This window comes from Urocampus carinirostris, unplaced genomic scaffold (assembly GCF_059441175.1).
Source record: "Urocampus carinirostris isolate Australia breed hairy pipefish unplaced genomic scaffold, RoL_Ucar_1.0 HiC_scaffold_21, whole genome shotgun sequence".
NCBI lineage: Eukaryota > Metazoa > Chordata > Actinopteri > Syngnathiformes > Syngnathidae > Urocampus > Urocampus carinirostris.
Genome location: NW_028283128.1, coordinates 237,737 through 262,562, shown reverse-complemented (window position 1 = coordinate 262,562; position 24,826 = coordinate 237,737). Strand labels below are relative to the sequence as shown.

The 24,826-nt window shown below is 40.5% G+C and overlaps 1 pseudogene; it reads left to right on the top strand.

Annotated features, from left to right (window-relative positions):
• Positions 1 to 22,769: 22,769 nt before the first annotated feature.
• On the top strand, positions 22,770 to 22,900 carry LOC148345886 (U2 spliceosomal RNA; annotated as a pseudogene).
• The last annotated feature ends 1,926 nt before the right edge of the window (positions 22,901 to 24,826 follow it).

The following is a 24,826-nucleotide window of genomic DNA, read 5'->3' as shown; positions in this document are numbered from 1 at the left end:
ATAAATGGACAAATAAAGGGTTTAAATATTTGGGGGTGACCATTACACCACATTCCACACAGCTGTTTAATGCAAATTATGGAATGTTGATAAAAGAAATAAGGAAAGATTTGGAAAAATGGGAAATTTTTCCCTTAAGTCTTATCGGAAGGATAGAAACAATTAGGATGAACATATTACCAAGACTATTATTTCTGTTTCAATCCCTTCCAATTCTGATCCCGGCATCCACATTTAAAATGTTAAATAAATTGATAACAAAATTCATTTGGCAAAACAAGAAACCTAGAATAAAATACAAAACCCTGTTAGCTCCTAAAGAAAAAGGGGGCCTAGACCTACCCAATATTAAACATTACTATTGGGCAGCTCAAATTAAAGCACTCATCTTGTGGATTACTACAGACAAAGATACGATATGGGTGGACATGGAGCAGCGATCTTGTCCAAATATGCCTGTGGAATCGTTACCATACATATCAGTCACGAGGTGGAAGAAATTAAAAATCCAGAATGAATGGATTAAGGGAACTATTAAAACTTGGTCAACAATACAAAAAAAATTAAAAATATCAAGATCTGTGAATAGGGCTACCAAAATAGCGAAAAACCCAGACTTTAAACCAGGGGTTATGGAGGTAGGGTTTCAAAAATGAGCCCAAAAAGGACTGATGTTGATTACCCAAGTATTGGAAGCACAGGCAATGAAATCATTCGAACAACTCCAACAAGAATTTGACCTACCCAGAAATGATTTTTACAAATATTTGCAACTAAGGCATTACCTCCAGAAACACGAGGAATGGGGGAAAATATGTAAGGAGCCAACTAAGGTAGAGGAATTATTAATATCATATACAAAAGGACAATCAATAAAGGGGGTTATATCAAAACTATATAAAGCCCTGAGAATGGATCTCAGTAATGAGGACATGGCAGTTAAGGAAAAATGGGAACAAGAAACTAATGTAGCGATAAAAGACAACGTATGGGAAAAAACATTGAAAGAGGGACACAAAATAACCAACAGCCCGACATGGAGGGAGTTTGAATGGAAAGTAAAAATGCGATTCTTCTATACACCCTCTATCACTTCAAAATATAAAAATACCTCAAATCTATGTTGGCGCAACTGTGGGGGGGTCGGAGAATTTACGCATATTTTCTGGAATTGCCCTGTAATATTAAATTTTTGGAGAAGTATCCAGAGAGAAATAAAATTAATTACTGGCTGGGAGTTGCGGTTGGACCCAAAGGCTTACGTAATAGGAATTTTGCCAGAAGAATTACTATCTGGTCAACAGAAATATATCCTAAGGGTAATGCTTCTGGTAGCAAAGAAAAGCATTGTGGGGCTAACTGCATTCCGCGCTGATAGAAGCGGCAAACTCACCGTTTATAGCAGGGGTGGCGGACTATGCATTTATACCAACAACTACTGGTGTAGAAATGCTAGAATAATCTCGAATAACTGCTCATGGGACATTGAACTTTTGACGGTGATTTGCAGACCCAAATCAAGTTTAATGATTCTAGCATCTATGGTTACAAAGTTATTGTCATTGTTAAATGATGTTATTTTTGAAATTTCAAGCTGAGAAACCCATAATAAAGCGGTATTTAGGATGCCAGTCACACTTTTTTAAAAGTTTGCATAGCTAAAAAGGATGAACTTTTCCACCATTCCTGCACTAAGCATATAAAATTCACAAGTTTTCCAACCCGGGAAGTTTTATGACTATAGCATGTATGGTTACAAAGTTATTGTCATTATTAAATTATGTTATTTTTGAAATTTCAAGCTGAGAAACCCATAATAAAGCGGTATTTAGGATGCCAGTCACACTTTTTAAAAAAGTTTACATTGCAAGGTCTTGAGTAGTTTTTCACAATTCTTGCATTAAATATATAAAATTCACAAGTTTTCCAAAAGCAAGTTTTATGATTCTAGAATGCATGGTTCAAAAAAATGACTGTCATTATTAGATGATGTTAGCGTTAGCGTTAGGGTTAAAATGTGGGAGGAAACCTGAGTGTCTGGAGGAAACCCACGCAAGCACGGTTAGAGCATGCTAACTCCGCACAGGAAGGGTGCTAGCTGGATTTAATCCCATGACCCCAGAACTGTCCTAATATTCTGAAAAATAGTCTGTATAACATAGTGTAATGATCTGTGAAGCCCTTTGAGACTCTTCGTGATTTAGGGCTATACAAATAAAAATGACTTGACTTGCTGCGGATGCGCTAACCACCGCGCCACCCCAAGTCAAGTCAAGTCAAGTCATGTTTATTTGTATAGCCCTTAATCACAAAGGGCTGCACAGATCAAAGACTATTGCAAACTGCAGACTATTATGACACCATCCCCAGATTTAAAACCTACATGAGGGCAAATAATACACATATTATCAACATGAAATATAGGTTATTCTTATCCCACATCACTATTACAGTAAATTTCGAACACAATTTGGGGCTTCTTGTAATCTGTCTCTGTCTCTCTATTATCAGTTATTGAAATTATGATACAATTCACCGATGAGTACATTATGTATATGTAATTCAAGAAAATTTACCAAGCTTGAAGTTTTCCATCAAATCTGGTGTGATAGTTTGTTGCCCTGCGGCCCTGACCTCTGCAAAATCAGCCTACCTGTCGAAGGTGATTGCGTCACAAAAGAACAATCCCAAGGTCTTTTTCGACACTGTAGCATCGCTCACAAGGCAACAGACTATCCCAGATAGCTCCACTCATTCTGCCCACGACATAATGGTCTTCTTTACTAAGAAGATCCAAAGCTTACAGGAAGAAATTGCTAAAGACAGTATTAATTCAACACATACTAAAGCACTCAAATCTATAGATGCACGACATGGTGGCTGTCCAGGGATTTTGTCCCGTTTTAGTGAACTGTCACTCGATAATCTTAAACAGATGGTGAATACAGCCAAAGCGACGACTTGCCAGTTCGACACGCTTCCAGGTTCACTTATTAAAGGTCTCTTTGGCGTTCTTGCACCTTCAGTTCTAAATATTTTAAACATATCACTCTCCTCAGGGGCAGCACGGCGGCGCAGTGGTTAGCGCTTGTGCGGCACAGTTCATGTCATGGGAACCTGTCGTGGGTTCAAATCCAGCTCCAGACTTTCTGTGCGGAGTTTGTATGTTCTCCCCGTGCTTGCGTGGGTTTTCTCCGGGCACTCCGGTTTCCTCCCACATTCCAAAAACATGCATTTCAGGTGAATTGGCCGGTCCAAATTGTCCCTAGGTGTGAATGGGCGAATGAGTTGTCTGTCCCCGTGTGCCCTGCGATTGGCTGGCAACCAGTTCAGGGTGTCCCCTGCCCACTGCCCGAAGATGGCTGGGATGGGCTCCAGCCTCCCCGCGACCCTAATGAGGATAAGCGGTACGGCTAATGAGATGAGATGAGACTCTCCTCAGGTGTAGTTCCAGCTGCTTTTAAGTCCGCCGTCATTAAACCCACACTGAAACGACCCAACCTTGATCCAGAAAACTTATGTAATTATAGACCTGTGTCAAACCTACCGTTTCTTTCTAAAATACTTGAAAAAGTAGTGGCACAGCAGCCGAATGATTTCATGTCCGAGAACAATCTCTTTGAATCAATGCAATCAGGATTCAGGGCTAACCACTCTACTGAGACAGCTCTGATTAAGGTAACCAATGATCTCCTACGGGCAATGGACTCGGGCGCATCATCACTTTTGCTGCTGCTGGACCTCAGTGCTGCATTTGACACAGTGGACCATAATATCTTGCTAGAACGGTTGGAAAAATTGATTGGTCTCTCAGGAAACGTCCTATTATGGTTCAGATCCTACCTCTCAGATAGGACACACTGCGTTAAATATGGCGAATTGACATCTGAGCCATTTAGTGTTACTTGTGGTGTTCCGCAGAGTTCAGTGCTTGGCCCCCTTCTCTTCAGCATTTATATGCTTCCACTAGGTGATATTATTCGCAAGTATAATATCAGTTTCCATTGCTACGCAGATGACACTCAACTCTATCTCCCGATGGAGGAATCTGCCACACTAAACTGTGGAAATTTGGAGGCCTGCCTCACTGAGATAAAATAGTGGATGTCACTCAATTTCCTGCGTCTTAACTCTGAAAAGACTGAAATGTTAGTTATTGGTCCATCTAAGTCCCGTGACTTATTCTCTAAAACCGCTGTGAACATAGACAATTGCCACATCACACAGAGGGACTCACTTAAAAATTTAGGTGTCATTTTTGACCCCGATCTGTCCTTTCAAACACATGTGAAGAAAATTACTAGAACCGCTTCCTTCCATCTCGTAACATTGCTAAAATTCGTCCTATACTTTCTCAGTCGGATGCGGAAATCATAATTCACGCGTTTGTTACCTCCCGTCTCGACTACTGTAATGCACTACTTTCCGGTCTTCCGATGACCAGACTCAAGAGTCTTCAGCTGGTACAAAATGCTGCAGCGAGGCTTTTAACAAGGACAAAAAAGTACGATCACATCACCCCAATTTTGGCTAACCTGCATTGGCTCCCTGTTAGCCTAAGATGCGATTTTAAGGTTCTCCTACTACTATACAAAATCATACATGGACTTTCCCCCTCATATCTTTCAGATCTGATCTCCCCCTATGTCCCGGCCCGAAGCCTTCGTTCTGAGAGCGCCGGTCTCCTGGTGATCCCAAGAGCCAAGAAGTGTTCCGCTGGTTCGAGAGCGTTCTCCATCCGGGCACCTGTGTTGTGGAATGCTCTTCCCCCTGAGATCCGATCTGCAACCTCGGTGGAAATGTTTAAATCTAGGCTTAAAACTCACTTCTACTCTATAGCATACGAATAACCTAAACTTCTTATATGTAATAACTTGTGAAGCCCTTAGAGACTAATTGTGATTAAGGGCTATACAAATAAAAATGACTTGACTTGACTTGAATTTTAGACAAAACATGGTGTAATTGAATGGATACTTGAAAGGCACAAGCTCCCAGGCATTGAATTGCATTGATCATTTAATTTCATGTCATTTCATTTGTTCATACTTGTTTATGTTGTCTCATTAGTTGCTTTTCAATTAAATGGCACTTTTCTGTTTTTTTGTTTTGCAACGTGTTTGGTCATTTGGTCATGTTTTGTAGTCAGGCAATTTGGGGAGCTCTGCGGTAGGAGGGGGAAAGGAATGAACGGATATGATGGATGTAAACAAAGCTTTTGCGCACAAGGAAAAGAATAAAAGGGTCAAATTAACACCCACCAGACTTCAATAATGTCCACTCTGTTGTGGAACCTGAAATGGCTTATAGATAAAATAGTAATCCTAAACACAGCACAAAGACAAAATGCACTATTATCAAATGCCACTGCCAGTTTATGTAATAAATGTGTATCGCCCACCTGGACCATATTCCATTTTTTTGAATTAATTCTCGCAACTGTTAAATGACCATGTAACTTATGCAGACAAAGTGATATGTATGGGTTATTTTAAGGTTATCATTAGCTAATTCGCCTATGGTTACATTTCATTCGCTGATTGAAACATTTGGTTTTAATCAAATAATTGGAGTGCCCACACATAAAGATAGGAATAAAGAGATATCTCAGTTTTTGCGGTTGACGGAGACCAGAACCCCCCGTGAAAAGTAAAAATCTGCGAAGTAGCGTGATACTTTAAAAAAATCCCCCAAGGGGCAAACTTATCTTTCGATGACGTCATTGCTGACTGAAGGTTACTAAATAACAACTTTAGATCAACAGAATAACACAAAACACACAATTGCAATTGAATGAATTGTTTTATTGAAATTATGGCTCAGGAGGTAGAGCGCACGTCTTGGGATCAAGAAATCACAGTTCGAATCCCAGCTCGTCCGTGTTACATGTCAAAGTGTCCTTGGGTAAGACACTGAGCCCCTAATACCCCCAATAAGCAGGTTAGCGCCTCACATGGCTGCCCGGCTGCTATTGGGAAATGTGAAGCACAATGTAAAGCGCTTTGGTAAGTCTTGAAAAGCGCTATATAAATGCAATATAAATGCAGATGATTTAATTTCATTTCATTTCAAAACCAACTCAAATGGTATGTGATGGCATGGCAGCTGAGTGGTTAACGCGTCCACGGCATAGTTAATGTGTGGAGTTTGCATGTTCTCCCCATGCTTGCGTGGGTTTCCTCCAGGCACTCCGGTTTCCTCCCACATTCAAAAACATGTACGTCAAGGTAATTAGCTGGTTCAAAATGTTGTGAACTAGCGAATGAGTTGTCTGTCTCTGTGTGCCCTGTGACTCGCTGGTAACCAATTCAGGGTGTCCCCTGCCCACTGCCTGAAGATAGCTGGGATGGGTTCCAGCACCAACGCGACCCAACTGAGGATAAGCGGTGCAGATAACGGTTAGTCGGTCAGTAGGTAGGTAGATAATGAAAATTATGGTTTGTGCTAATCTGGATTGGAAAAGTGGTGGTGGTACTCCAAAAAGAGCAATGATCTGGGTTTATTGGGAAGCCAAAGTATGTTTTAAAAATTGCAATCTAAAAGTCGTTAAGAGTAGAGCAAGACCAATACATATGTTACAAAGATCAATTGTAGATATATATTAAGATAACCCGGAAACAATTTTGCTCCTTCACGATCTGCTACCTTATCGTGGTGGAGGAGTTTGTATGTCCCAATGATTTTAGGAGCTATGTTGTTGGGGCTTTAAGCACCTGATAGGGTCACCCAGGGCAAACAGGTTCTAGGTGAGGGGCCAGACAAAACATAGATGAGAAGAAAACATTGGTCCACAATTTCCCTCGCCCGAACAGGGGTTACCGGGGCCCCCTTCTGGAGCCAGGCCTGGAGGTGGGGTCCGCTGGCAAGCGCCTGGTGGCGTTTTCTCATGGGGTCTAGAATCCCAAAGGGACGACGTGGGTCCCTCTCCCCATGGGTTCACCACCTGTGGGAGGGGCCAAAGGGGTCGGGTGTGTAGAGAGCTGGGTAGCAGCCAAGGGAGGGGTCCTTGGTGCGACGATCCCCGGCTACAGAATCTGGCTTTTGGGACATGGAATGTTGCGTTCTCCATTCGGGCCCCTGTGGTGTGGAATGCTCTCCTCCCTGAGATTCGATCTGCAACCTCAGTGGAAATGTTTAAATCTAAGCTTAAAACACACTTCTATTCTATAGCATAATGAATAACCTATATTTTATGTTGACAATATCTGTCTATCTGTGTATTATTATTAATCCTTCGTCTCCCCTCAGATTTCTAAACTTCCCTCGACTCACGTCGTGGGTCACCAAAAACTGTAAAGTTTTAACATTTATTAAACTGAAATCTGACTCTGAAGGCACTTCAAGTTTCTTGTCTAAACCCGACATTGAGCTGACATGCAAACCTAGACACTAGGACATGGCTGGGTACACCAATATAGTCACTAACATTGGCTCCAGTGATACTACGATGAGGCAATTTGAAATTCCAAAGAAAATATTGCAACGTCTTGAAATCTTGCCAGAAAGAGGAGTCGGCATTGAGTAAATGTCTCTTGCCTCTGGCCTGTAAGAGGCAATGATTGGAGGTTTGGCAGACTAGTCTTGCATAACTGGGGGTGGGCTGGTTTTCTTAGCCAACAGAGATTTAGGTTTGTGGACAACTGGCCCTCTTTCTGCGGTCAACCTGATTTGCTGAGGAGGGACGTCTTACACTCTAACTGGGATGGCAACCTCACTCTTTCTAGAAATATAGATTATTGTTTAAGCCTTCCATGACAGGGTACGCAAGTGCAAGCCAGGTCACAGGTGATTAGTGAGCCTGTAGCCTTGGGTGTGGAGTCTTTAATGCTAAAACTAACTAGCGCTATGCTAGATTCATGCAATTCACATTTTTTGTAGTTTAAAGCATTCCATTGCCTGCAAAACACAACTTGAACTATTTTCCTCTGTAAGATCCTCTTCTGTGTTCGAACCTCGGAACCTTTACCATTATGGTCTTTATTATGGTCTGAATTCTCTGCTAAATTATGACAAAGAAGAAAAAATACTTTTTTTCTACTATTATTTCTTGTGTGTGTTACTTCACATGTCTAGACAATTCCTGAGGTGTGAAATCCTGCAGCCATTCAAGGCACAAGATCCTGGACAGGCAGCAAAATATTGTGGAAGTTACCTCTAAGGTTCAAAGGGTTCTGAGAATCCAATTCTTTGGGTCAGCTTTTTACAGTTATGCCAAGGTACTTCGATTTAGACGGTATCGTAAAAGCTAATATAGCAGTAAAAAGACCCTGGGCGGCTAAATTAAACCCTTAGCAATTCTCTAATTATCCATCCATTATCTGCACCGCTTATCCTCAGTAGGGTCGCGGGGGTGCTGGAGCCCATTCCAGCCATCTTCGGGCAGTGGGCAGGGGACACCCTGATCTGGTTGCAGGGCACACAGGGACAGACAATTCGCTCGCTCATTCACACCTAGAGACAATTTGGACCAGCCAATTAAGCTGACATTCATGTTTTTGGAATGGTATGAAACCGGAGTGCCCGGAGGAAACCCACACAAGCACGGGAGAACATGCAATCTCCGCACAGGAAGGTTGGTAGCTGGATTTGAACCCACGACCTCAGAACTGTGCCGCAAACGCGCTAACCACTGCGCCGCGGAGCTGCCCGCAATCCTCTAATATTTGCCTCAAATCCCAATCTAAGACATACCCAAAGTAGTTTGGATGCTGTTCTTGAACCCTTTAGATAATATGGACGGTTTTGGTCGCTTTTGAACGATAACACTCTGAAGATTTGTCCCCAACTGAAATAGGTACTGCAAGTGCTATTAAGATTAAATAATCTTAGTTTGAACACACAGAAATAGAGGGTTTTCCTTCTCGCCTAAATGTTTTTTTTTTGCTATTACATGCCTGCAAAAGACAGTAGCATGGGCATCGTCACTGGAAAAAAAGCTGTAACAAAAGCAAAAAGCCTTACCTTATTCCTGGTCGAATTTGTTCACAATATCAAAAAAAACTATACTTTTTGTTCAATACATTTTTCTGAGGTTATGTTTCTGGCCATTTGGAGATAACAAATGCACAGCTCTAAACCTCTTAAACCGTGTAGAAATTTGTGTAGAAATGTATACAGTGTTGCATTAACTCACGTTGATTTTCGGCTCCGATTTTAATACACATCGTAACATTGCATGCGTTTATTTTTGGCTCCGCTTTGAATACACATTGTAACATTGCATACGTTTGATTTGGGAATTTCGTTTGGATAACCAATGTGTCAATAATAATTTAAATAATTCATTGCTGGCTTAAGATATTCAGAGATAAAAGGGACAATGTCGGTCTTATCAATACAGGCCCCCGTGTCAATCAAAAGTTCAGAGGAAACTGCCATATTGGAAATAATTTTACAAGTCTGTTCAATTAAACTAGAATTATGGGGCAAAACAGATGGGTTGCAAAAAATAAAGTCCAATGATGCCGACATTATTTTCGGCATGTTTATTTATCTGTCGGCATTATTGTGTGTTTTGGAGTAAACTATTTATAAGGTTAGATTCACTGGACTCTCGTGGATATATCAAGAGCATGTTGCGGAGATTTGTATCATTATCTGACTGACAGGGGACATTACTAGTGAACTATGCAGGATTTATAGTTTTTGGGGATCTTGTTTCAGACTGTTGGTGACCTTTCTGTGATGAGTACGTTTCGAAATGGTCAGTATATCTTGAATCCAAGAATTTAAGCTTTCCAATTACATGTGGGATGATGTCTTTGAGTGACTGGTGACATCGTATGGACACATTTGCTTCTCAACAGTCCCACGGCTTGCGGTTAAGGGGTTAATGGGAACGTATTCATATTTATGTAAGTTCAGTCTGTATCCAAAATTGCAGGAAGTGACATGGTACCTCTTCATATCAGCCCTAATTCGGTTCAGGATTGTGATCATAGCTCGTGTGGCTTGTTTAACAGGTGAATTTTCCTGTTATGAAATAATTAAAAACTAATTGTTCTGTTCCTGACCCCCCAAAATAATCCAAGTTAACCATAAGGGGCCAATAAACACATATTCCTGATCATTACAATCACATTAAGAAAGTTATTCAACATAGCAAACACAGTAATAAGATAAGTGGGATAATACTCTTGAATTGCAAGTTTATTAAGAGCACGTACCATGAGTGGAGTCACCGTAACGTAGGGGTGCAGGGAGAGGGGTGTGAGAGGACTGATGGTGCACAACTGTTGATGATACATAAGCACTTACTAAATGTACTGTAACTTTAAAAAAAATGAACACACATGCTTTTTGCAGCTCTTTTTTGACTTTCTTTCAACTTGTTAGTGGGAAGTGCATGCATGAGCGGTTTCTAGTCTCTAGTGGTAGCCTCTGGGAATGCTCAGAGCTTGTAATATCGTTCGTATTGTGAGGAAAATTTTTGTTACAAATAAAAGTCGTATATTCAAAGTTCTCGTGTTTAAAGGTGCTCGTATATAGAGGTACCACTGTATTTGGGTTTGAAATGTAAAGCAAAAGGTCATGAGTATAAAGGTAAAATGTGTTAATAAAATTCAAGCGGGAGATTCCTTGAAACGTCTCTTTTTTACAAAGCCACAGTGCTTAAGATTCGTCAGAGAGTGTGAAAGGAAATGCAAGATGTGTCATCCTTGATGGGTACCACAAAATAGAGGAAAAGAGACGGACTTCACACCATTTTCAAAATTAACTCATCACAAGCCTGAAACAAGATATTCGAAAATCATACATAGCTCACAGATAAATAGTTCTCATAGTTAGCCAACGATTCCTCTTATTACATTCAGGACAGTCCAGTGAGTCCAACCATGTAAGATATTACTCCAAAACGCATGGTAATGCTGACAGATTACAAAAAAATCCACCTGAAAGCATTCCTGTATTGTTTTAAGATCGTTGTTGTAATCTGTCTTGCTCCATAACCCTTTAAAAATAAACAGACTTGTCATATGATTTCCGATATGACATTTTGATTGACACCACTCTTGTTCAATGTCGAGCTTTTCTGCACGGTCCTTAGCCTGTGACAACCAATGAGGGCCTGTATTGAAAATAAACATGGGTAAATGCAACTCTGAATCCATTTTTAGGTGTGATTGTGTATGAATGGGCAATCATGGAATGACTTAAAACTCTTTCACAATGTTTCAAAAATTGACTAAAGTAAAATACTCCAATGCAAAGTTTTTAGGGCTTTAGTTCTACCTTTTTAAAGAGACCAAAAGCATATTTTCCAAAGGGTTCAAGAACAACAATCAATTTACTCTGGGTATGTCTTGGAATCGAATTTTAGGGAAATTTGACAGAAACAGTAAAGGGTTAATATTAATGAATTGTTTAATTTTTTGCAAGATAAGAAGAGTAAATATGCTTTACCATTGATTTAAAATCTGAATTAATCCCAACTTCATAAGAAATAAAAAGAGGTAGATCCACTCTACACAGTAAAATGCCTTTTTTGCATCTGGCGAGAGAACTACTTCAGCTTGTTTGGTTTCTGATGATGAACTGATGTTGTTTATTAAACATCTAGCATTGTCAAAGGAATGACAACCAGACATTAAGCCATTGTGATCTGGGTCTATTAGTGTAGGAATTACTTACTGCAGCCGGATAACAGGAACATTTGATAGAATGTTTAAGTCGGTGTTTAAGAGGGAGATTGGTTTATATGCTTGCCAATTGCAGATCCATTCATTTTCTGCACTGCTTATTACCACCAGGGTTAGCTTAGGCCGTGGATACCACCCCAGCAGCTTTCTTAACTGATGCTGGTGAAGAATAAAGTGATGCTTAGTAATCAGAAAAGGTGTCACAAATCTCCTTTTGGGTCTGTGCGGACCAACCCAGTTGGATATGATAATCTAGGGAAGTCTTGATTCAGCCGCCTCATAGGCTTAGTATTCCCATATTTTGCCTGTTTTTTTTGCCAAGTTCAGAACAATGTTGCCCCGTTAAAAACCAGGATCTTAGAAATTCAGATTCAGATTCAGATCTACTTTATTGTCATTCTAGTACACGTGTATACAGAACGAAATGTCGATGCATCTGACCCCCACAGTTTCCTTGAATGTACAGATATAAATAAAGTTGTATTGTATTTTGGCTACGTATAGTATTTTACCATAGTGCCGATAGTGCAAGAAGAGTAGCTAACCAGATGTGCAAAATGGGCAGTCAGGTTAACAAGTCATACCTGATAATAAAAAAATCACATAGACTGTAATTGCAATCTATTTTGTACAATGTGGGTGAGGGAGTCAGGACAAATATTCTGTCCTAACAGCTATTTTTTTTAATTTTCTAATTCGTACAGCAGGAGTAGGGAACCTATGGCTCGGGAGCCATATATGGCTCTTTTCATGAGTACATATGGCTCTGAAATAAAATGTAACTATTGCACATCTCTCTGTGGCGTTCCAAAGTCAAGTGATTTCGTCCCAATATTGGTCCATATAGAGCCGAAACAACTTAATGGAGAAGTTCGATAAGAAACCATTTAAACTGATGAATAAAAACGCTGGCAAACGACTTTGATTGGGTGAGCAGTACAGGTGGGCGGATCCCTGCACACAGCGCAAGGCACTTCCTTCTCTCTCTCTCTCGCTCAGTGCAGTCTACACCGAAAGTGAATATGATTATATGCTTATCGTTTGCAGTAATTTGTGACATTTTTACAAAATAACTTTGCATGCACATTGTTTTGAAACCGTTATTAAGGACAAATTTCATGGAAAAAAAATTGCCTCAACACTCTTAACTGAATTGTAAATGGCATATTTACATTGATTTGGGACACAGGATTTGGCATTATTATCATTTCATACATTTGATTAAATCATCAAATGACACACAGTGAAATAAAATGTGCTGAAGAATTGACTTTTGTCTAGGGAGCGTGTTTGGCAGTTTTTTTCAATTTTGTCTGAAAATATATGATGTGGCTCCCTCAATTTCTTTTTAAAACATTTTTTGCTTTTATGGCTCTTTGGGTCAAAAAGGTTCCTGACCCCTGTCGTACAGTATCAGCAATTTAAAATGAAAATTGCATTTGCCTTGTTAGGCTGTACACTAAATTCTTATACTTTAGAACGAACATCCAATTCTCAAATGATTCTACAAAAGGAAAATGTTGCCAAATAGTCCTATTGTGAATATGTTTTTTTATGTCTCAAATAAGTAAAGAAACTGGCCTGGTTATGCTGTTTAAGTCACTGATTTGCTTGTCTACTACAATAGCATCATCAAAATTACCCAATTGAAGTCACCAAATATCAATATAAACCCTTTGATTGCACTATTGTTACAATGCATTATTCTTTTTCATTCATAAACATTGCATTATTATCTTAGGCTAGTCTCTAAACACTACTTTGTAAATATTTTTGCTTTTCTATTCTGACAGTCTTTTCATCTTTTTCCCCTCTCTTTAAAGTCTTAATTTCCTGTTTACCCTGGAGTGCCATGCCTAATCTCGTTGCAATAAATTTTTTTCCAACGTTGATATCAATGACAATTAAAACAGTTGAATTGAATATAAGCACCTTATATCAGTATTTTGTAATTCTCATTACAGGGTTCTGATTGTACAACTCAACAAATGTAAATGCTTAGTGCCTTTGATAGTCTAATCAAAGTCAAAAGTATTTTTCCTATTACATCCATCCATCCATCAATTATCTGCACCGCTTATCCTCAGTAAGGTGGCGTGCGTGCTGGAGCCCATCCCAGCCATCTTCCGGCAGTGGGAAAGGGACACTCTGAACTGGTTGCCAGCCAGTAGCAGAGCACACAGGGACAGACAACTCACTCGCTCATTCACACATAGAGACAATTTCAGACCGTTCAATTAACCTGACATGAATGTTTTTGGGATGTGGAAGGAAACTGGAGTGCCCGGAGGAAACCCACGCAAGCATGGGGAGAACATGCAAACTCCACACAGGAAGGTTTGATTTCGTGACCTCAGAAGTGTGCCGCGGATGCGCTAGCCACTGCGTTGCCGTGCTGCCCTTCCTATTTCATGTTTCTTCATAATTACATTGATGCTAGTGAATCTGCCAAATATGTAAGATCTTCTAAAATGTGTTTGTTATGTTAAACAACACAAACAGGTTTCCCCAAAATTGTAATAATGGTGAGCGAATTCTGTAGCAAATACACAATACAACGGTTTCTGTAAAAATATTTTTTAAGGTAATTTAAAAATCATAATCACTTTATTTGGTAGAAGCTGCATAATATATAAAGATTTTTTCCTTTTTTATTTTAATTTCCCAAAATAAAATAAAATTGAAATGATTCTACCCAGTACATATTGACATTATTCCGACTATTCATTTATAATTAGCAATTATGTATATTTTGCAACAGTGGGTGAGTTAAACATTATAATTCAACAATTTTTCCTTAAGTATGTAAACATTTGATCATTTGCATGACCCAACGTCACTTTAAGTCCAGACGCTTAGCCCTTAATGTCTTTAATGTCTCAGTTTTGATGTGACGGACTGTGACGTATAGTTTTTCAAGTTCCATGCCAGTAACTTCCGTATCTGTCTGTAATTTATTTTTCCATAAGAAGGTTCGTTGCATGCAACGAAGTGCCTCATTGTCCACTTGTAATCCATTGATAGGTTGTTGCTTTCCCCACCACAGGAATCTTTATTCCAGCTCGGAAAATGTGTCCATTTAAAAAATGACTCCATTATCCTGTCATGTTTTAATTAGCTGTGTCCCCATTACGGCAAATAGATTTTTTTCATATGTGCTGCCTTTTGATACTTTCAGCTATCTTTCACAGAGCGTTCATCATCTTTCAAAGAATGTCTTCTTGTACTTTTTGGCACAAATTCGAATCCTGATAAATCAATAATTATATTAGGACCAACCGACCGACTGACCGATCGACCGGCCGACCGACTGACCGACCGCCGTACCTACCTACCTACCTACCTACCTACCTACCATAAATTCCGGACTATAAGGCGCACCTGATTATAAGCCGCACCCCCCACATTTCGGGAGGAAAACAGATTTATTACATACACAAGCCGCACCGGTATATTAGCCGCATGTATCCACATTGAGAACAGAAGTCCTTTTTAACTGAACAGTTTTAACGGTGAGAACTTGTATAGATTTGATGTTTCTCTGTTGCTTGCTAATTGTCAGACATATCATATTACACCTCTGAGCCACTAGGTTGAAACGTTTGTTTTAAGTGGAGGGGGGGATCAAGGTCCTGACCGTCACATGCCGACACATCTAGATTCTCATAAATGGCTGATTCAACGGAAAATGATACCGGTTGTTATCGTTTGATGCAGACCTGCAAAGTCCAGGTACCCGTTGAAAGTAATCCAAGGGAAAAAAAGTGTATATTTCCAAAGGTAAGGGTGGGAAAAATATATATGCACCCTGGTCTGCGGTGTCCACAAACACTCACCTTTACTGGTCCCTACTTCCCATAAATTCTGTTACGCTCCTTCTTTTTAATTGGTCAGTCCAAGACTTATCAGAACAAGTGTCCAAAATAAATACAAATAAATACATGACAAAAATATACAGTTGCAAATACATATTATACATGGTTACACATATTTACGAAGAAAGACGGTACACCGAGAGAGTTTTCAAAGCTTTAATAATAATAATGTAACTTTCATCCCAAACCGTGTCTGTGAAAGGTACCACCACGCTACACCTAACACGCTCGCAGGGATAAAAGCGTAGAAGTTGATCAAACCTCACACTGTTTGTTTTCATCAGGTTAGCAATGCTCGTTCTATGCGTTCAAACATTATTATTGGCTTTGATGGCGGACGCATCAGGTTAGTACTGCTCGTTCTATGCGTTTATACTCTCATTGGTGTCGGTTTTAAGTGTGTTGTTGGTAGTGTGCCCGCTTTGAGACTGGGAGGTCGCTGGTTCGGGGCTCGACCGAGACATACCTAATTGGTATAATGGCGGCGCCCTCTGGCTGCGGCTGCATCGACTCGCTACAACGGGTCAGGTGTATCGACATTTCGTTCTGTGTACATTGTTACAAAGAATGACAATACAAAGGAAATTATTATTATTATTATTATTATAATTATTAATTTTACAATTCTAACCATTTTGACATTGCTAGAAGTAAAGCAGCCGAGTCCTGCCATGGCCGGGCATTATACCGGCGGGCGGAGACATAACTGCGTACGATTCTTGCTCAAAGATGTTGTGGTAATTTCGGAGGGAATGTCAAGGCTGGATTTTATTAACAAGTTTATTGAAAAGCTTCTGAAGTTTAAAAAGGAGGAGATACATGCTGTCATAAAAATGCCTTCTGGCAAGGGCTTTGATGTAAGTTTTGTAACGGCGCTTTGAGGGAGTGAGGCCCCAGTTTTCTGGATTTACAGTGGAGAAGCTGACTGATAATGCTAACAAGATTGTCATTGTCAGAATGTTTAGTGAGGTGGTGAGTGCAGATGACGTCTGTTATTGGTTGAGTAGATACTGCTCGGTAAAAGACCAGGCTATGAAGGTGAGGGATGAGAAAGGCTATTGGACTGGTGCCTGGAGGGTACCCGTCCAACAATGGCAAGATCCTCAGGGCTTTCAGGGACTGAAACACCTCCCGTCGACTATATTCCTGGGGGAAAACCGTGGCTTTATCCACTATCAAGGGCAACCGAATCTCTGTCGCAAATGTGGTGAGCATGGGCATCTGGCTGAGGTATGTGGTCGAATTTTTTGTGGAAAGTGCAGGACAATTGGACATTCCTTTGAGGAATGTATCAATAGCAGAAAATGCAACCTCTGTGGAGAAACGAACCACCTCTATAGAAACTGCCCGAAATCGTTTGCTAACAAATTGAAAGCTAGGAAGGCAGTTAGCAAAGACAACAAAGACAATTAAATGATGTCAGACAACATAGATAATGAAATGAATAAATGTAACAAAGACAATGAAATGAATAAAGATAACAAAGACAATGAAATGAATAAAGTTATGGAAATACCAAATGAAAACGAACAAGAAATGAATAAAGTTATGGAAATACCCAATGAAGATGAACAGGAAATGAATAAAGTTATGGAAATACCCAATGAATTTGATCAAGAAATGCACAAAGAAAATGGACAAGACAAACAAATTGAAAATACAGATGTCCCTACCAAAACCCCTGGAGGAGAGACCAGAGAATCAAATTTGAATCAGGAAGGACCTGAGAATTCTAATTCGATTTCTCATAAAATACTTGAATTTGGACAAGACAAACAAATAGAAAAGGCAACTGCCACTCCAAAAACACATATTAATCAGGAAGGGCCTGGAAGAGAGTCCAAATTAGAAAATTTGTTTGCTACGCCACTGCTGGGATTTGGAGAAGACAAATGAATCGAAAAGGCGAACGACTCTCCAAAAATCCATACGGGCACTGGAAAGAGGGGTAAAAGTAAGACAAAATTGGGGGTGGTGAAAACACCGGAAACAAAGAGAAGAGATTTAGAAGAAAGCCGATTGCCGATGAAAAAGCCCACAAGGGAACTGTATGAAGTTGAGCCGGAGGAAGTAGGGGAGGGAAAAAATCTGACCCTTTGTGGGCAGGGAAGTTAGAGACCCCTTGATAGGTCCTCTGGCTCACCCCCTAACCCAGAAAAAAGGGGAAGACCTGGAACCACAGACAGAGAGTCAGAGGATTCCAGAGTTTTCCCCGGTGAGTCTCCAAATGAGGTACTGCTCTTAAATGATGTGTCTTACACAGGTGACACTCTCGATGATCACCAAAGAATGGACTCGGATCCCCCGGTTTTGTCTAAGTAGTTTAAATACTTTAACAACAATCATCAACATTACATTCTCTACTATCAATGTGAGAAGTGTGAGATCACACAGGTGACACTCTCGATGATCACCAAAGAATGGACTCGGATCCCCCGGTTTTGTCTAAGTAGTTTAAATACTTTAACAACAATCATCAACATTACATTCTCTACTATCAATGTGAGAAGTGTGAGATCAAAGGTTAAGGCTCACAGTGTTTTATCGTTCTTAAAAACTATCAGAACGGATGTGTTTTACTACAAGAATGCTGCATCCCCTTTCTAAAAAATTATAAACAGTGGGAAGAGATTTGGCCATATCCGTCATTATGGAGTGGCTCGAATGATAACCGTAACGATGGGGTAGCCATTTAATAAACAACCCTCAACTCATCATAAAGGGGAGTACTTTGATGAGAGACGGACGCGCAATCTTAGCAAGACTTTCTTATATAGGGAATGATTTTATCTTCATTAACATATACAGCCATGCCGACAGACAACTCAGGTACGAACTCTTAGAGGACATTCAGTCGCATATGCTAGGCCATCAACCACTAATCGTGGGAGATTTTAATTGCATCCTAAGTAGGAAGGATAGAAAGAGGACCAATGAGGAGTTTAAAGTAGATAAAACATCAACTCTATTACAAGACATGTGCCGGACATTTAAACTGGAGGACTGTTTCAAATCCATACATCCAGGAGAGGAGGGCTTCACCTGGTTCAGTAGTGACAATGCCAGAGCCTCTCGAATAGACTACATATTTACAAGGGGTTTAGCACTAAGTGATGCAAGATTAATTCCTGTTTTTTTTTTTCGGATCACTTGCTACTGTCCTGCTCCCTCTCATTTCCTTCAGGTATGATTGTTGGGAAGGGTCTGTGGAAGTTAAACTGCTCCCTGCTGGAGGATGAGGCTCTAGCCGCACAATACAGGGAGCTGTACAAAGACTGGCAGACCCTTCAAGACTCGTATGATTCACGAGCACAATGGCGGGAAATGACAAAGAAACGAACACAGACCTTTTTTAGAAATGCAGGGAAAAACAAGAAACTTAAAGAGATGAAACGCATGTCGGGACTACAAAGAAGAGGTATTTCATCCTAACAGAAAAGGGGATGGACTTTAATGATGAAATCAAAGAGACCAAACAAGAACTAAACGCTTTGGCGGAAATAAAGAGCAAAGGCATCATAATAAGAAGCAGAGAAAGAGAAATAGAAGAAGGGGAAAAATGTACACGCTACTTTTAAAAAAAAATTATGAGCAAAAATGAGGGGCTTTTTAAACTTCAAAACGAAAACGGGCAAATAACAAAGGAAAGTAGTGAAATAACCAAATTAGTTGAAGACTACTACAAAAAATTATATGAAAAGAAAGAAACACATGAGAATTAAATGGGGCATGTATTAGATCATATTTCAAGATCAGTGCGTCAAGACCCCTTTTTAACATCGGACTTTACCCAGGACCAACTGAATGATTGCATAAAGACTATGAAAAAAGGCAAATCACCCGGGGAGGACGGGCAACCTCGAATTTTACCGGACTTTTTGGGATATTTTAGCACCAGATCTGATTACTGTTTTTAACGAATTTTCCATTCGAGACAACATGCCAGACAGTTTCAGAATAGGGATAGTTACTCTATTGCACAAAAAAGGAGACAAAATTGACTTAAAAAACTGGCGACCCATAAGGCTTTTAAACGTGGACTGTAAAATTTTCAGCAAGCTTCTAGCAACACGAATGTCTGTAGTCTTGGGAGACTTGGTTGATCCGGACCAAACCTGTGCCATTATTCTATCTTCTTTATTCATTATCCATTATCGATCAGTTTATAATACGCTACAAAGCTCAGGAGCCGGGACTCTTACTCTCAACCAAAAGGCTAAGCTAAGGTCCCAGAGTTAAAGATTTGCTGTGAATGCACCGAAAGATTTATTCGAAATGAAGAGAAACTACGCTGACGGGGATCCATGTTCACCCCCTTGACGTCACGAGCACAAATGACGTGTGGCGTTTGACTGTCACACGCGTAACACGCTAATTTCACGTAATAACACCGCGATACAGGCGCAGAACATGCTATTACCATGCTCCACCCACGATTACCCGCTGAAATTTCCCGTCCTACCCATGTGTAAGCACGCCCTGGCCGCGGCCAGAGCACGTCGTTCCGCGTCATTTCTGCGTCATTACCTCGTGTTGACCACGTGTGCGGCACGCGGTTTAACACGTGCTCAAACTTTTGAGCAGCTCAAAAGTTTTGAACGCGGCCAACCACGTGAAAATTTCCGACCGCGAGTAAAGCACTGCTCTATCTCATCTATATGGCGGTCTCAAAACGTCCAACAGTGCTCAACAGCATCTGCTTCACGGTCAGAAATTTATGGCCGTGGTTCAGCCTCAGTACGCTCGTGAAAGTCTGTGTGCCCGCGCTCTGAAGACTTGAGCAGTGCCTAATAATTTCGTGCTGACACCCGCGCGCGAATTTCCGACTGCGTGTTAAGCACCGCTGTATCTCGTCTGAATGGCGATCTTAATGCGTCCAATGGCGTCCGCCTCAAAGGCAGAAATTTCTGGCTGTGATTCAGCCGCAAATGTCTGTGTGACCGGCCCCTTAAGCAAAGACTTGTTTTTTGGTCACTAAGAAAACTGACAATAGAGGGGAAGGTCCTAATCATCAAAGCGATCATGGTCCCACTGCTTTTGTCAATAAGTTTAGTTTTTATGCCCAAAAGAAACGTGCTGTTACAACTGGACCGAGCCGTCTTTCACTTTGTCTGGGGCTCAAAGTGGGAAAGGATAAAAAGAGATACAATGAAAAAGAAAAAGGAAAAAGGGGGGAAAGGAGAGCCTGACCTCCAGCTTTTCCTGGGAAGCAAATATGTCTCTCTCCACTTCCAAAACGCTGTGGGCCCACCCAACAACCCGAAAAGTCAAGCGATGACCCGGTTTTGGATGGGCTCATATTTGCGGAAGCTAAAGCTTGAACCAAACAATCGTTTGATTCCAGTTTCATTTAACTTGCCACCAACACATCTCTTTATTCGAGATTTTTTAAAGAAATTAGATTTGGAAACACAAGAATGTCACTCTTAACAAAACCACAGGGCCCTTATTGCTATTGTGCAAGAGCGTGCAACAGTAAGTCCTGTGCGGGGGCTTGCGTTTGGCGAACCTACAACGGTTTGGAGCAACGTGAATCGTCCTGCCCTCCCAAACAGACTACGAGACTTGTCATGGATGGTGGCTCATGAGGTTCTCCCAGTCAGAGCCGTAATGCACCACCGAGGAATGTCAGCGACTTCGATGTGCCCTCGACCTGGCTGTGGCGCCCAGGAGTCGGTGAGGCACCTTTTTTGTGAGTGCAATGCTGCTGAGGACTTGTGGACAATGGCCGACCAACTAGGAAAGTTCCCGGACTTGCCAGCAGGGGAGGTCCCTGATGCACAGTACGTGCTTTACGGGGTGAGTCGGTCGAGGAGGTCTCGGAACGACTTTGCCAGGGACTGGCTCACTCTCGCCGCCATCAAGGACGCCATCTGGACCTCCAGAAACCTGCTAGTATGGAAGTGCAGGCAGATCCCCCATGGCTGTGCTCCAAATGGCTGCAGATACCATACAATCTGCGAGCGGCGGGCCTAGGACGCAGCCATGAAGAAGAATCGTCTGCACCCACCCGGAAGGGGGAACCGGAGCTACACTGTGGGGGTCCCGGCAGCAACGGCCTGGGTTGTGGAAAGTAGAAGTAAGAAGGGAGAGGACCCACACAGAGGACTGGAAGGATGCTGCTTGGGAGGGTGAAATGGCAGATCTTTGTCCTTGCACAATAGTATTGCCCTTTACACGTTGGTTAACTACTGTTAAAAGATAATAACTCTGAAATTGTTTAATTGATGTTGAAAATGTCAGGGAAAAATGTTAAAACGTCATATCGTCATGTCATATTGTCAGATATAACAAAATTGTGAATATGCTTGATGGCTGTTGAGATTGTCGTGTTTGTTTTGCTGCTGTTGGTGTCGGTGGATTTGTTCAGACCAAAAACAATCGACTTTGGCCTGGACGGATCTATTGACACTAACAAAGATGTTATATAATGAAATTGTGAATATGCTTGGTTGCTATTAAGATTTTCGAGAAGGGTTGTTCAAACCTCACATTGTGTTTGCTGTTAAACGTCATATTGAAATAGAATATTGTGAATGTGCTTAATTGCTGTTGAGATTGTCATGATTGTTTTCTGTTATTAGTGTCAATAAATTTGTTCAAACCAAAAAAAACAAAAAAATGCAGGATATGAGCATCAGGATGTTCTGCTATAGGTGTGGAAGGATGCTGCTTGGGAGGGTGGGATGGCAGAGCTATGTCCTTGCACAATAGTATTGCCCTTTACACGTTGGTTAACTACTGTTAAAAGATAATAACTCTGAAATTGTTCAATTGATGTTGAAAATGTCAGGGAAAAATGTTAAAACGTCATATCGTCACGTCATATTGTCAGATATAACAAAATTGTGAATATGCTTGATGGCTGTTGAGATTGTCGTGTTTGCTTTGCTGCTGTTGGTGTCGGTGGATTTGTTCAGACCAAAAACAATCGACTTTGGCCTGGACGGATCTATTGACACTAACAAAGATGTTATATAATGAAATTGTGAATATGCTTGGTTGCTATTAAGATTTTCGAGAAGGGTTGTTCAAACCTCACATTGTGTTTGCAGTTAAACGTCATATTGAAATAGAATATTGTGAATGTGCTTAATTGCTGTTGAGATTGTCATGATTGTTTTCACTTATTAGTGTCAATAAATTTGTTCAAACCAAAAAAACAAAAAAATGCAGGATATGAGCATCAGGATGTTCTGCTATAGGTGTCGGCATGGCTGTTGTTTTTGGGCTGTGTACTTCATGTTCAGTTACAATTACTAAATTTACAAAATGGCCCTTGCTTATGATTTGATTTTTGTATCCCGGAGATGGAATAAGAGCTTGCTCTGTCCACTCCACGCATCTGCCCGGTATTACAGTACTTCCGGAAGCGGTGCATTCGCAATGATCGCAGCAAGGTTTTGGGGCTAGGACCTTAGCTCGGCCTTTTGGCTGAGAGTAAGTGTCCCGGCGCCTTGGTTTTGTAGCGTATTATGAACTGACCGATAACGGATAATGGCTAATGAATAACGAAGATAGAACAATAACCCTTAACCCTCAATCCATCCAATTTTGTCACTCCGAACATACTCCTCAAACACTTCATCTCAAAAACATTTACCGTATTTTCCGCACTATAAGGCGCACATAAAATCCGATTTTTACTATATGACTATGCGCCTTATAATCCGGTGCGCCTTATATATGGATCAATATAAAAATCACTTTTGAGAACTGTTATGATCTACCATAAAGCTTATTATGCTGAAATAAGCTTTATGGTAGAGTGCATAACAGTTTCAATACGAGCGATTTGAGTAGAAAAAGGCAAAATAAACATGTTACCTGCTCAAAAGTAATTTATATACGGTGTGCATTACCGTTCGATTACATTCACAACAAATACAAAGCAGAAATGGTTTAAATTTTATTACATTCCCAACAAATGCAAGACGAAGTGGTTTTGGTTCTATGTTTGCCATCACGATCCCGAAAAGTGATATAAAAGTGAGATAAAACGAGGTAAAAGTGGTGATAGTAGCTAGGGGATGCAAAACTCGGCAGGGATGCATTTCTCGGCATAACAAGATCGCGCTCTCTCCATCAGCGTGGACAGATGACTGGGGCTTTGTGCAAAAAGTGACCGTGCTCTTTGTGCATTATGCCCCGAGAGCGCATCAAGTGTTAAACGTCATTACGAGACGAAAATTGAACATTGAATTCAAGGCCGAGACATTAAAACGCGCTGTGTCCAGGTAGTAAACAAACACAGACACTAAAAACCTTTGTCACTGCTAAAAACACCACGACTGAAGCTATCTAACAAATTGCTCACTGAATAGCAAAGCACGGAAAACCATTTACTGATGGCGAATATTTTAAAGAAGCTTTTGTGTGTGTGTGTGTGTGTGTGCGCGCGCGCGTGGGCGTGTGTGTGTGTGTGCGCGCGCGCGGGTGTGTGCGTGCGCGTGCCTTCTTTATTGCTGCTGTTATTTCAAGTTTTGATATTTTCTACAACAAGATATCATTGATGAATGGTATAGTAGCTGACCATATTATTTGTTTTTTGATTGTAGTTTATAGTTGATGACGAATGGTTGATCCTGGTTAATTCTTGTGGTAAAAAGTTGAAGTCAGAATGGCTACAGGCCTTTCCACATGTTGTTCACATTCATATTTTAGTTAATTGATGAACAAGAACAGTGGAAGATAAATAGGTCAGGTATACCAGTGTGCTGCTGGAATTTTATCTTTCCAAAAATGTATTCAGTATTTTTGCACTCTTCAGATGAGGAGCTGTAATAGTCATCCATATCAGTAGGTGACAGTAGATTTTTATATACTTTTTATGTACTAATTATCTGCTCTTGAGGTAGCACAGTACATTTAATAACGTAATTTGTTTAACAAAGTGGTTTAAGATTTTACTGTAAAAAATAAAAACATAAAGCGCATCATTATTTTTTATATTAAGTCTTATTTTCTTCTTTTTATATACTAATTATCTGCTTATGAGGTAGTACATTGAAATATTTGACATAACTTAATTTTCAAACATTTTTGACGGATGGTGTGACACGGAACTTTTTTATAGATAAAAGTTACCTTGGTTCAAAAAGGGTTGTTGTGCAAGTCATTAATCTTGGTGTGGCACACTGAATTACAAGGAAATTTAAAAAGTGGCACGCCGCACAGAAAAGGTTGCTGACCCCTGATCTATACTCATACTGTTGTTACTCATCACCTTCCTCAGAGCACCCAAAACCTTGCTTCCTTGGTTCACTCTGTGCAATACCTCGCACTCCATTCCAACTGCAGCCACATAACAAC